The sequence below is a fragment of the Bos grunniens genome, chromosome 12, assembly GCF_055505025.1.
Source record: "Bos grunniens cultivar Pamir isolate PY7600 chromosome 12, Bosgru_T2T1.0, whole genome shotgun sequence".
NCBI lineage: Eukaryota > Metazoa > Chordata > Mammalia > Artiodactyla > Bovidae > Bos > Bos grunniens.
This window is the reverse complement of record NC_141176.1, coordinates 20,496,106-20,508,372: the sequence shown is the minus strand read 5'-3', so window position 1 is coordinate 20,508,372 and position 12,267 is coordinate 20,496,106. Positions and strand designations below refer to the sequence as shown.

General features: G+C 40.7%; 1 long non-coding RNA gene across 1 annotated transcript in view; it reads right to left on the bottom strand.

Annotated features, from left to right (window-relative positions):
* Window positions 1–11,867, bottom strand: part of LOC147361481 (uncharacterized) — a 29,888-nt gene extending 18,021 nt beyond the window's left edge. The window contains exons 1-2 of the long non-coding RNA XR_015137984.1: window positions 11,662–11,867; window positions 5,102–5,222 (exon numbers count right to left, since the gene is read on the bottom strand). This is a non-coding gene — a long non-coding RNA (uncharacterized LOC147361481). The remainder of the gene's footprint in view (window positions 1–5,101; window positions 5,223–11,661) is intronic.
* Between the last annotated feature and the right edge of the window lie 400 nt (window positions 11,868–12,267).

The following is a 12,267-nucleotide window of genomic DNA, read 5'->3' as shown; positions in this document are numbered from 1 at the left end:
AAGACAATACTTTAACAACAAGTCAGCTATTAGGCTACGTGGCCTTTTCAAGCCACAAGGCTCTTTCAACTTTCTATTGTCAGAAGTGAAGAACCTTGCTCATTTTCGTAGCCCCAGAAACTACCACAGCACCAAGAACACAGTAAGCGATGAGAAACATCTGCTGTAATGGAAAACGAATGAACCTAGAGAAGAGAATCCTAGAAGAGAAGAGCTATGCTTGTGTTTACTGCTTTGTTTTCCACTCACCTGGGATGCTAATTCCATTTTAATTTTAGTTGCTCTCAATATGAATTTCCTGCTCAAAACCTCATTCATTAGAGTTGTTTCCATTTACCAGGCACTTGTGTTAAGGGTTCAACATACTTTTTATTCTTTACAGACATGCTGCAAATTAAAGTATCCTTATTCCCATGTTACAGATGAGAAGACTGAGGCTTGGAGGTTAAGAAATAAGCTCAAGGTCAGACAGCCGGTAAATAGTAGAACCAGGATTTAAAACTTAGATCCGTTTCAAGAAGCCCCGCTCTCAACCACAAATCTCAGTTTTTCATGCGGGATGTCCACTGTTTTAAAAGACCCTCACTGGGCCTCTCTCAGCCTTCTTTTCTGTCTTACCTGCCCTGTCAGCAAACCTTCTCGGGCCTCAAGGGTCTGTCCAGTAGAATCTGTCAATTTCCTTGCATAACCCAGTTTTCCTTTGTACTAACTTCCTGTCCTTTCTCTTCCCTCCTTCTCTCTTTTAAACACATTTCAGCCATAGAAACATTTAAAAGGGAAGAAATAATTAGACCCTATGGAAAACAACTGAACTGGTTACTTTGTGGCCCTTTAGGCGGGAAATCTTTGCTACCTTTGACGCAATGGAGGGGCGCATCCTTGACGACTCTGAACCTCCAAACACAGGTTCTGCCTGCGCTGGGGTTCTTCTCACCCCAGAAGGCTTTCACGGTCTCAACTGACGGTTGGCAAACTGGAGCCCATGTGTTGCCTGTTTCTATAGGAACTAGTTCATCAGGACACAGCTTGATTCATTCTTTCACCTACCATCTGTGGCTGCTTTCACACACAGCAGAGGTGACTCGTTGCAATCTGTCAATGACCCACAAAGTCCGGTATTTCCTCTATGGCCCTTTACAGAAAGTTTACTGGCCCCTGGTCCATACAGACCAGTGACTAAATTATCTCCTGCCCACCTCATCAGGGTTTGCGGCTGCTCCATCTCTGTGCCTTGGGGTTGGGAGTTTCTATTCAGTCATCACCACGTACGGAAAATAGGCTGCAAAACCATACTAAATACGAACTCTAGACTTTGAATCCTGAGTGTGGCTTCCTGTGTTAGCCTTAAAATGGTGTTCCCTTCTCCAAGAAATACATATTCCTTGGGCAGGCTGAAAGTGTTGTCTGATCTTTAAAGGACCTGGGGTGATTATTTAAGTCATTTTAGGGTTTCTTTAAACTTTAAAAAGAAAAAAAAAACCCAAAAACCAGCCAGGGCCAAAGTCTTCAGTTTCAAAGAGAACAATAAACTTTCCACCAAATGCTTTTACACACACACAAAGGGCAACTCATTTTTAATCTAGCTCTTTAATCTTGCTCTTCTATCTACTGTTGTATTTTTTCCCAGATGATCTAAAAATACAAATATATCTATATACTACTATTTGTGTTCTAAAATTTTAAAAATCCATTGTACTTTAAATTGGAGAAGGCAGTGGCACCCCACTCCAGTACTCTTGCCTGGAAAAATCCCATGGACAGAGGAGCCTGGTAGGCTGTAGTCCTTGGGGTCGCTAAGAGTCGGACACGACTGAGCGACTTCACTTTCCCTTTTCACTTTCATGCATTGGAGAAGGAAATGGCAACCCACTTCAGTGTTCTTGCCTGGAGAATCCCAGGGACGGGGGAGCCTGGTAGGCTGCCGTGTATGGGGTCGCACAGAGTCGGACACGACTGAAGCGACTTAGCAGCAGCAACAGCAGGACTTTAAATTCCCTAACTATCTCACAAAAGGATAAGCATTGTTTTTACCCATTTTACCAATGGAGAAAATTGAGATTCTGAGAAAATAAGTATATTTTAAGTATTAATATATACTTATTAGTATACTTCTTTGAACATCAAAGACAAAGTAAATATTCCTTAAATTCACTTAACTAACTGGATGTTCTCATGAAATTGTGTGGAAAGTAAACAACTGTATGTGAGATCCTGATTTCTATAGGAAGCCTAAGAGATGTCCTAGTTCTCAGGCAGCAAATAAATTTCAACCCATGTGTAGTCTCCAGTTAATTGGTAGTGACTGCCTGGTACACTGAGTTGCAAAGGATTCTGTGCGTCATTATCAATGTCTGTTCTGTCTGTGAAGGGAGCAGCCAAAACTCTATTAGTCAAATAACATAACTTTGCACACACAAGGGATTTAAAATTCAGATTTACTCCCAGAAAAATCTCAGAGAAGATTGAGAAAAATAAGTCCATGGTTTGTAAATCTTTGTGCGGACATGGATTTGAAATAACTTCTTTAATTCCTTTATAGGAATATTGCCTTCAGGATTCCAGATGCTGAGAGAAGGGTTTACCATTACATTATTATGGTTTGAGGTTGTTGTATGAACTGCTCTAGAGTCCATCCTTTCCCTATCCGTGCATCATTAAAATGGAACGTACCAAGGGATCAATAAATGGAAGCCTAAATAGTGCAGGAAAAATTGTGTGAGCACCTTTGGGAATAAAGATCTTTGTACATTTTTAAGCTCTTTTAGGAACATTTAAATTGCTAAGTGCATCTTTGTGTTCCAGCCAGGACTAAAAAAACGGTGCAGAAATCAACAAGAAATCAGTGTGGTCTCAATAACAAGGCAGAATTCACCTCCCTACACTTTCTCTCTCAACTCATGCTCCACATTCGCCACTTGCTGATTTAATAAGGCATTTAGAATCATTTCTTTGGGAAGCTTCACATGCCCTGAAGAAAGAGTCTAGTGTCACTATGTATCTAAGCATTTGGCCAAAAAAGACTAGGTGGGATTGGGTTACACTAATGAGCGGGAATTCCCAGGGACCTGATCATATCTCAGTTTTGATCTTTTTGGAGTTGTGAGATACAGTAGAAAAGAAACAATTCCCAGAAACTCTAATTAGAGACAGGGCTGGTGAGACGTTTTCAGGTTTTCCCCCAAATGCCTCTAAATCTACCTGCTTTGTACAAAATGTAATTTATGTCTGGTTCCTAGTCAGAACAAGCACAGGAACTTCTTGAGGATTGACTTTTTAAAATTCCCTTTTAAAACAACCTCAGAAAGTACCCAACACCCAGGTCTTGGCATCTCTTCTCATTCCGTCTCATTCTGGAATTTGGCTCAAGGTTCTACCTCTCTTTGTATGTTATTTCCCTCCATCTCCGTTCCATCACTTGGTGCTAAAGTCCTACCTTTCATTTATTCATAGAGTCACCTAATGAGTCATTCAATTCTATTCACTCAACAAAGATTTGTTGGAACAAGTCAAATATGGTTCCAAACCACACTATCTGAGAATCTAGAACACATTCAAATTTACATAAGACATGGTGTAATTACAGCTGTGTTCTGTATCTTACAGGAGAAAGGCAGGCCACTCAGCCTGTGAGATCAGGGAAGGCTTAGTGGAGACAGCAACCTTTTATCTTAGCCCTGAAGAATGAAGAGAATTGGTCTAGGTGAAGTTGGAAGTGGGAGGAAGCGAGGAAAAAAGGGAAGAGCATTCCATGAAGAAGGCACTGCCTAGGTAAGACCACAAGGCCAGGAGGGACATGATGCAGAAGAAGAGCAGGCCAGTGAAGCCAGAGTCTTATAGAGTGTGTTATCTTTGGAGGCAGGCTTACTGGGCCATGCCCAAGATGAGGAGAGAAAAGGAGAAAGGGCCCAGATCATGGAGGATCTTTGTAGGTCATGTTAAGGATTTTGGACTTGAGTTTATGAACTATGGAAGGACGCCAAATGAGTTTAAAGAGGGAGCAAAGTACACCTCAGACCCTACTTCTAAGAAGCTTTCCCATTTTCCTCCAGCAACTGTATTAGAAACATCTAAGTGTGGATCTGTCTCCACTACACTATGATCGCCTTGTAGGCCAGAATTACGACTTTCTCATTCTTGTATAATTTGCAGTGTAACTAGCAAGATAATGTGAAAAGAGTTTGCTGGCGTGGAAGGAGCTTTGGAATCAGGCAGATCTGGCTCTGATCCCTGTCACTGTGCTTTTCCAACTGTGTGACACTAACCATGTACCCGGGACGTACGCGGGGGAGGACCCACAATGGGTACAGGCAGTAAGGGGGTGCTTTGCTGTCGAGAATTTAAAAACAATAATAAACCCAACTGAAAGTCAATCTGCTTTTTATTACCACCATGTGCTGGCAATCCTAAACAATGTCAGTGATAAAATATTCCTCCCTGGAAGAATCTTTTGTAGGCCTAGGTTCTAAACAATTGCTGCGGTTACCATGATCATGAGGCTTTTGATTCCCAACATTTTATTATGAAAAATGTTAGATATATAGAAAAGTTGAAATAATTTTACAGAGAAAATTCACCGTTTAGATTCTAAAATTAATGTGTTACATCACTTCATCTATCTACCTATCAATCCTTCTATTTATCAATCAATTCTTGGATACATTTCAGTGTAAGATGCATTCCTGAGTACATTACCCGCTAAATATTTCAGTATGAGCATCATAAACCAGAGTTATTACATATTTAAAAGAGTTTACCATTTGTTTAAAGCTATTTTTTTTCTAGAGGTAAAATTCACATAGCATAAAATCCATAAATCCTAAAGGTGCTATTTGATGAGTTTTGACAAATGTATACACCCATGTAACCCAAACCGCCAACAAGATACAGAAAATGATTATTATCCCAACCATTCTGTTATGCCTCTTCCCAGGAAACCCTTCCCCATCTCTCCAGAGGAAACCTCTGTTCTGATTTTCTTCACGACGGATTAGTTTTGCCTATTACAGAACTCCATACAAATGGAATCATAAAGAGCTACTCTTGTCCAAGGCTTCTTTCTCTCACCACAACGTTTCAAATTCAACCGCCTTATTGCATTTACCTGTAGTTTTTCTGGTATCTGTTGTTTTTCTGAGCGACCCATTCAGTAACGTTTCTTTGTATGGATATTCCACAGTTTATTCTCCTGTGTATGGACGCCGAGGTTGTTTCCTGGGTTATGGCTGTTAGAAGCAAAAGTTGCCATTCATTTTTGTGTACAAGTTGTTTTAGGGATTCATATTTTCATCTTTCTTGGAAAATGCCCACTAGTAGTGTAAACATGTTTTGGTTTATTAGAAATGGCAAGACCTTTGTCCAAAGTGGCTGTGCCCTTTGTACCTCTTCACTGTCTCATGTCTCGCCGACAGGCTACAGGAATGCTTGCTGCTCCATATGCTTGCCAACATTTGCTGTTTTCAGAAGTGTTGCTGATTTTAGTTTCTAATGAGTTAGCAGAAGTATTGTGGCTCTAATGTGAATCTACCTTATGATTAATGATGCTTAATATGTTTTCATGTGCTTATTGGGTCTTCATATATCTTCCGTGAGGTGCCTAGGCACATCCTTTACCCATTTTAATGGGGTTGTTTGTCTATTTTATTACCATGGAGAAGATAAATATCCTTCCTGTACATTAATACTTTCTCAGACGTACATTAGAAAATATTTTCTACTAGTCTGTGGCAGGCCTATTCATTTTCACTCTTTAAAATAATATATTATTTATATATATTATATTAATATAGTATAACTATATTATGGATATATTATAATATAATTAATATAATAATTAATGTATTGATAATTATATTATATATATTTCCTTCTGTATATTATATTTATCTGGCTGTGCCAGGTCTTAGCTGTGGCACGCAGGATCTTTCATGTTTGTTGTGGCATGTGAGGACCTTAGTTCCCTGACCAGGGATAAAACCTGAGCCCCCTGCATCAGAAGGTGGGGTCTTAATCACTTATGCCTCAGGGAACTCCCCTTCCTTCATTTTTGATATTAATAATTTGTGTTCTCTGCCTCTCACTTTCCGCCTCTCTCTCTCGCCCCTCCTCAGCTACTAATCAATTTTGTTGGTATTTTCCAATTTTTGGCTTTGTTAAATTTCACTGTTGTCTGTTTTTTTAATGTTCTGGTTTCTGCTTTTATCTTTATTATTTTCTTTCTTCTTTTGGGTTTATTCTGCTCTTATTTTCTCTTTTTGTGAAGTAGAATCTTAGGCGACCATTAGCCTTTTTATCCAACCAATATTAGACCACTCTTCTTTGGTAACATAAATATTTAAAGCTATGAATTTTCCTCTAAAAACTGCTTTAGATGCATTTCACAATTTCAACACATCTTTATCATTCAGATGTAGGTATTTCCTAATTTTTCCTACAATTTATTTTCTGATTCATAAATCAACTTCCAATAATTTGGGGGTTTTCAAGAAATATCATTGTTATTGACCTCTAATTTCTAATTTTAATTCCATAGTAATAAAAAACATATTCTACATGATTTGAAAATATTTACCTCATTGAGACTTGTTTTATGGCCAAAGAGATGGTCTCTCTTGGTAAACATGTGCCCTTGAAAGAAATGTCTATTCTATTTTAAATAATGTGCTCTATAAATATCAATTAGGTCAAGATGATAATGTTATTCATATCTTTTATGTCTTCACTGAACTATTTTGTCTAACTAGTCTATCAATGTCTGGGAAAAGCATGTTAAACTCTGCAACTATTCTTGTGGGGTTGTCTCATTTTTCCTTTGAATTCTGTCGTTGTTTGTTCCATGTATTTTGAAGCTCTGTTTTCAGACACAGGCATACACATATCTAAACATCCTACAGATCAGCTGGATAGTTTGCATTATGAAACATCCCTCTTTACTTTCGTAACTCTTTTTCTTGAAATCTACTTTACATAGCTACTTCAGCTACTTAGTAACTTTAGCATAGCCATCTAGCTTTCCTAGGCTTACTGTTTGCATGGAATTTGTTTTCCTATCTACTTACTTTCAGTCTACCTGTGTCTTTAGATGATGTAAATTTTATCTCTTATAGATAGAGTTGTCATATTCTTTGTATTTATCCTGGTTAGAGTTTATTGAACTTCTTCAATTTGTAAAATTCTCTTTCACAAAGGTTTAGCATTTTTGCACATTGTTTTTTCAGATAACTGTTTTATCCCCTTATTTTCTATCTTTCTGGAGTTCCAATGATATGTCATTGGAACTTTTAATTTGGACCACACGTTCCTGAGACATTGTTGCTTTTGTTTTGCTGTTCATCTTTTTCTTTCTCTTCTTTTATCTTTTCCGTTCTTTAGGTCAGGGGAACCCCAACCTTTGGGCTGAGGAGCAGTACCTCTTGTCAGATCAGCAGTGACATTAGGTTAGAAATAAAGTGTGCAATAAACATAATGCACTTGAATCATCCGGAAACCATCACCCCCCTTCCTTGTCCATGGAAAAATTGTCTTCCATGAAAACTGTCTCTGGTGCCAAAGAGGTTGAGGACTGCTGCTTTAGACTGAATAATTTTGATCTATCTTCAGGTTCACAGATTTGTTTTAAATGTGAAGTTTTTTTTCCCCATAAATAGACCATATTTTGGGTATGTTTTGGTTACCAAAGGAAATGAAGTGACTGGCTTTTATTTATTTTTGACAGAGCCTAGAAAATAGAACTGGAGAAGGCAGTGGCACTCCACTCCAGAACTCTTGCCTGGAAAATCCCATGGACAGAGGAGCCTGGTAGCCTGCAGTCCATGGGGTCGCTAAGAGTCGGACACGACTGAGCGACTCACTTTCACTTTTCACTTTCATGCATTGGAGAAGGAAATGGAAACCCACTCCAGTGTTCTTGCCTGGAGAATCCCAGGGACGGGGGAGCCTAGTCGGCTGCCGTCTATGGGGTCGCACAGAGTCCGACACGACTGAAGTGACTTAGCAGCAGCAGAAAATATAACTGGCGATTAAATTTGTGGGACCTAGTGTAAAATGAAAATGTGAATAATTTCCTGGCTCAAAAATTATTAAGAATTTCAAGACAGTCACAGAGAGCACTAAACTGAGCATGACCCTCCCGGAGCATAGCGCTCTGTGTAACTGTCCGAGTTACATGTCAGGGAGGCTGGTGTGTAGGGAGGCTTGTATGGTAATGGTAGAGTTCAGAACGTCTAGCCAGATATTTCAGAATCTGATCCTGACACCCACTACTTGCTACCTTGTTGATTTTGAGCAGGGTACGTTTTCTCTCCAAGCTTTAGTGTTTTCATCTGCAGAAGGATTTTTCCTACGTTTGCTGTCAGGCATAAATGATAGCTATGTATTATGCTTAGTACAATGTATGATATTATATATAATAAGGTCAAAAAAGAAGTTATTATTATTGTTTTGTCCTGTGGGCCTTATTGGAAGAATAATGTGGAAGGAAAGTTGCTACATAAGAAAGAGAATGCCTTTATTGTTATCAGCTGAAGACTGGAAGACACAAAATGTGTGCTTGAGTGCAGGGAAACGGGATGGAGTTGAGGTGGGTGTGCACCCCTTAGTGAGTGGGAAGGAGCAGGTGGGGAGATAAATTCCCTGTACCAGTCTCTGGGTGGCACTATTAGCCAGGAGAACTTGGTATATTCTAAGTGCACAGGTGAGGTGGGTGTTTTAAAGGATGGGGCAAAGGAAGGCTGGAGCAGAGAAAACAAAGTGCAAGTACATGTTCATGCGCAGCAGAACTTCTGAAACTCTCCAGAACACTAAAGAGTACACTGAGCGCCTCCCAACTTCCTAGGTAGAGATATGAGGACGTTTCCTTTATCGAGGTAGAAATATGAGGACATTTGGTTGATGTCTAATAAGCTAAAACTTTGGTTCACAATCTGGCTATAAATTAGAATCAGCTGTGGTACTTTAAAGACTTTTGATGCTCTGACTCCATCCAGGAGATTCTGCTTTATTCGTTCTAGGGTGAGGCCTGGGCATCATCAGTGTCTTTTAAAAGCTTCTCAGATGATGCAAATGTGCAGACATGGTTGAACCACTAATCTAAAACAAGGCATGCTGTTAAGATCTTGCCTTTGTATTTCTCCATGGGGAAAGGAGAGGATGGCCATTTTCTGTGTGTGTGTGTGTGTGTGTGTGTGTGTGTGTGTGTGTACGTGTGTGTGTGTGATGGGTAACCAGGTGATTAAACAGCAGTGACGCACACACAAGTGGAAACCATTCTACATGACTTGTGGGTGATGCTTTCCACACTCAAGCGAGTGACACTTTCATCTGCTCCACAGCTGTATCTGCACTGGAAGTTTCATCTGCCACCCTCTGAGGCCTTTACATAAGTTACTGTGCATAACTTGGTTAAACAATGTCTGGCAAGTGCTAAGAGCTCAGAAAGTGTTAGCTATGGCTGTCACTGAAACTATTTTGTTAGGTCAACTAATCAAATTAAGTTGAAATTAATGAAAAGGAGTCAGAGACATTTAACAGAGTGTAATCATCTTTACTTTAGGTGGTTCAACCTCATTTTTCAAGTTTTGTATGTCATTGTAAACACCTTTTTTTTTTAAAGGCAGTACAATAAGGGGTCACATCATAGAGATCACTAAACCCATGAAAGATGAATTACGAAAAGGAAAGTCCATCCTACTGTTGTAGAAATGGGTACCTGAGGTATGGAATAACATTTCCGGTGATGGTATCACATCTGGGTTTAAAAATGACTGTGCTGTCAAACTTGGGGGGGCAGAGAGACAGCATGTTTGGGAAAATTGTTGAAAAACTAAAAGAGATTTCTAGTGACAGCACACTCACTGACAGCCAAGATACACATGACACATTTGAATCAAACTGCTTCATGAAGTGTCAGCTGCTGCTGCTAAGTTGCTTTAGTTGTGTCCAACTCTTTGCGATTCCATGGACTGTAGCCCATCAGGCTCCTCTGTCCATGGGATTCTCTTGGCAAGAAAACTGGAGTGGGTTGCCATGTACTCCTCCAGGGGACCTTCCTGACCCAGGTGTTAGGGGAAGCACACTGATTGAAATCTTCCACCCTGGCCAGGCACCATAGTAACTATTTGCATAAGTTGTTTTACGACAGGAGGTCCTGGTAAGGAACATGGAACTAATAAGCCTCCACCAACCAGAGGAGTTCGGGAAAGGTCAAAAGGAGACACCACCTGTCCGACCACCTCCCAGAATCCTTCTCTCTGGCATCCATCTTGGCTGAACAAGGCGTGCACCACCAGGAAGGACTCTGAGTCAGAATGATTGGCTAAAGACAACCCGGAAACTAATCCCATCACTATAAAACCCGAGACTGCAAGCCATGTGACAGAGGCATTCTCCTGGGTTCCCTTACCCTACTGCTCTCCACCCGGGTGCCCTTTCCCAATAAAATCTCTTGCTTTGTCAGCACATGTGTCTCCTCGGACAATTCATTTCCGAGTGTTAGACAAGAGCCCAGTTTCGGGCCCTGGAAGGGGTCTCCCTTCCTGCAACACAGGGATTGAACTCAAGTCTCCTCTGGCTCCTGCATCGAAGGCAAATTCTTTACCACTGAGCCACCAGGGAAGCCATGAAATGCCAGAGTAGAGCAGTATTTCCAGATCAGAGTGAATATTATTTTCTCTTTAGTTTTATGCCATTCATATACATATATGGAAATTAATAAATTAAATATTGTAAGTAGATTTTTAAGTATTTCACTTAGATGCCTAAAAGTTTATATGTTCAAGTTGGCAGACATTTTTCCCCTTAATTTTGGAAAATGGACATTGGCTTTGTAATTGGAAATAAGTTGTGTTTAGATATGCAGACAATTTGGGAAAGGGCAGCCTGCAATGCTGGAGCCCCTGCTTCGATCCCTAGATCAGGAAGATCTGAGAAGGAAATGACAACCTGCTGTGGTATTCTTGCCTGGGAAATCCCACGGATAGAGGAGCCTGGTGGGCTACAGTCCACAGGGTCGCAAAGAGTTGGACATGACTTAGTGACTAAACCAGAAACATTATGTGAGGAAAGCCCAAGTAGGTAGATGAGGCAAGCACAAATAACTTCCCCTTCTTCTATTTATGATTCTCAGCAATTATCACTGCACTATTTTAGGATAAGAAAGTGCTCATAAGCCGCTGAATTGTGAACTTGCCCAGGCTTGTTCTTGGGCTAGTGAGGTTTTTAGAGGAAAGTGGAGGTATTGCAGTTGCCACAGCAACCCCAACAATACAGGCTCTGATATGTCCAACACCTCCCCGGGGCGGGGGAGGAAAATGCTATCACGGTAGAGGGAGATTTTGCACTTTTACTATTTTTAAGTACAATATTATTGTTTTATTTAATTTGTAAATTGACCCATCTCCAATTCCAGCTACCTACTACTGCCTCAGACACACACAGCCCTCTTCATTGCTTCATCCCGTCAATCTAATTTTCCCCAAAGACGATTAAAAGAATTTTGGTTGAGGACGCAGCTATTACATGAACCAGATGCCCTTTCTGCATCCTGGTTTGTGGCCATAACCGTGTAAAATGCTTCTCCAGCCTGCTTGCAACAGAAACACAGAACTTCCAAATGCCTCCTTCACTTTCAGAGAGTATCTTAACTTTTATGTGCAACTAAATACTTGCCAGGATGCAGACCCCTCAGCAAAATCTGGCGGAGGCATGGTCCTTCCAGTCTGCTGCTGCTGCTAAGTCACTTCAGTCGTGTCCAACTCTTTGCAACCCCATTGACGGCAGCCCACCAGGCTCCCCCATCCCTGGGATTCTCCAGGCAAGAATATGGAGTGGGTTGCCATTTCCTTCTCCAATGCATGAAAGTGAAAAGTGAAAGTGAAGTCGCTCAGTCGAGTCCGACTCTTAGCAACCCCATGGACTGCAGCCTACCAGGCTCCTCCCTCCATGGAATTTTCCAGGCAAGAGTACTGGAGTGGGGTGCCATTGCCTTCTCCGCCTTCCAGTCTACTTATCCTATATTTTCCTGTTACCCGTTCAGACAAACTCCTAAAGCTCAAGGAGAAATTCTGAAGCGTATTCAAACATGTTTAACCAAATCAAGCCCTCTCAGCTTTCCAAATTACAGATGAAAGGACTGTCCTCCTCTTCTCATTTTAAATACTCTCCCTCCTACAGCTCCTCCCCCAATTCTTCTGTTAGGGGAAGCACACTGACTGAAACCGCCCGCCCTGGCCAGGCACCATAATAACCATTTGCATGAGTTGTTTTAGGACGGAT